The 2,280-nt window shown below is 36.1% G+C and overlaps 1 pseudogene; it reads left to right on the forward strand.

Moving 5' to 3' along the window:
* Positions 1-284: 284 nt before the first annotated feature.
* On the forward strand, positions 285-1,501 carry LOC123254320 (annotated as a pseudogene).
* Positions 1,502-2,280: the final 779 nt, after the last annotated feature.

Genomic DNA, 2,280 nt, shown 5'->3' on the forward strand with positions numbered 1-2,280 from the left:
ATATTTAGAAGCTATTTATAAAATTTCCCCCCACTACATATAGTTTTCCTTCTAATCTTGGTCACAGTTTTATTTCTTCAAATTCTTTTCAACTTAAAGTGTTCCAGGGAACTTTTCCAGAAAACTCAAGAAGCGGAAGGTAGCAGCTCTTGCTGCTCAAGCTTCACAGCCAAGACCATGTTCCACTCTCCCCCCATCTTTTCTTTCTTCCACTCACTCCTCCAACATCCCAACCACATGTAGACACCTGGAGTACTGTGAGCATTGCTCCCAGGCTATAGAAAATGGTGAAGGATACAACTTATTATGATGTTTTGGGAGTAAAACCCAATGCCTCCCAGTAATAACTAAAAAAGACATATAGAAAACTAGCCTTGAAATATCATCCAGATAAGAATCCAAATGAAGGAGAAAAGTTCAAACAGATTTCTCAAGCTTATGAAGTGCTTTCTGATGCAAAGAAGAGAGACTTATATGACAAAGGTAGAGAACAAGCCATGAAAGTGGGTGGTTCTGGTGATGGCTTTGGTTCTCCAGTGGATATCTTTGATATGTTTTTTGAATGTGAAAGAATGCAAAGGGAACCTAGAGGTAAAAATGTTGTTCATCAGTTGTTGGTGACCTTAGAAGATCTATATAATGATGCAACAAGAAAATTGGCTTTGCAAAAGAATGTAATTTGTGATAAATATGAAGAACAGGGTGGTAAGAAAGGAGCTATAGAATTCTGTCCCAATTGTAAAGGTACCGGAGGGCAAATAAGAATTCATCAGATAGGACCTAGAATGGTTCAGCAAATTCATTCAGTTTGCATGGAATATCAAGGGCATAGGGAATGAATCAGCCCTAAAGATAAATGTAAAAGCTATAATGGAATGAAAATTTTCCAAGAGAAAAAAATTCTGGAGATTCATATTGACAAAAGCATGAAAGATGGTCAGAAGATAACATTCCATGGTTAAGGTGACCAGGAATCAGGACTTGAGTCAGGAGATATTGTCATTGCTTTGTATCAGAAGGACTCTCCTATATTTACACCTTGAGGTGAGGACATTTTCACGTATATGGATACTTGGTTGAAGCATTGTGTGGTTTTCAGAGACCAATATCAATTCTTGATAGTAGAACTCTAGTCATTACTTCTCATCCTGGTCAGATTGTCAAATTTGGAGATATCAAATGTGTACTGAATGAAGGCATGCCTATTTATCACAGACTTTATGAGAAAGGAATTCTAATAATTGAATTTAAGGTAAGCTTTCCAGATAATGACTTTCTTTCATCAGATAAGCTATCTTTATTGGAAAAGTTACTGGCTGAAAGAAAGGAAGTAGAGGAGACTGAAGAAATGGATCTGGTAGAAATGGTGGAATTTGCCCCATCTTAAGAAAGAAGGCACCATTACAATGGGGAAGCTTATGAGGATGATGAACACCATCCCAGAGGTAGTGTTCAGTGTCAAACCTCTTACTGGGGGGCCAGTGAATACTCTTCATTATAATGCAGACTTTTGTATGCAATAGTGAATGAGTGAAGAACTACAATCATCTTAACACACTCACTACTAGTTACTGTTTTTGTTGTAATATTCAACTATAGCTATGTTTTAAAAAGTTAATAAAATATAAAATGCTGACTTTGCAATTTATAATGTTTGGTGTATAAGATAGTTTAACATCATTAATTATTTCCTTGTGGCAAAGAAACCTCAGAGCATTTTTTTCATGACTTATTTTTTTCAATGTGTATATGCAGTAGTTTAGACTGAGATTTGATTCTTGATTGACTAAATGTACACAAACATTTTTCATTGTCAAGTTCTGAAATTAAAATTTTGTACTGAATTCACCATAAAAAAGTATTCCAAAATAACTATTTTGCCTATGACATCATGATAAGTGATGTCTTTACTTGAATATGAATTGGCTTCTAGAGAGGGAGAGCTGTGCAGAATTATCACCCTCATTCTCTCTTCCAGAATCATCAAAGTCCAGTTGCAAGATCAAAAATCAGGACAATTGCAACTGCCCTGAATACACCAGATGACTAGTTTGTCTTCAATATCTATAAAGTTCTAAGATTCAACAATAAACTGATCCAGTTGCCTTCAGGGCCATTGGAATAAATTGTACTTGTCTACTTATACTACCAAGAGAAATTGCTCAGAAAGAACTAGCATGTCTGATGTTAAGCTTGCAGAACCCATTAAAGGATTGCTCACCATTCTTTGGTGTTCACCTATTACCCAACTCTCACCTATGGCTCCAAGGAACTGTGGCA

The sequence above is a fragment of the Gracilinanus agilis genome, chromosome 1, assembly GCF_016433145.1.
Source record: "Gracilinanus agilis isolate LMUSP501 chromosome 1, AgileGrace, whole genome shotgun sequence".
NCBI classification, from domain to species: Eukaryota; Metazoa; Chordata; class Mammalia; order Didelphimorphia; family Didelphidae; genus Gracilinanus; species Gracilinanus agilis.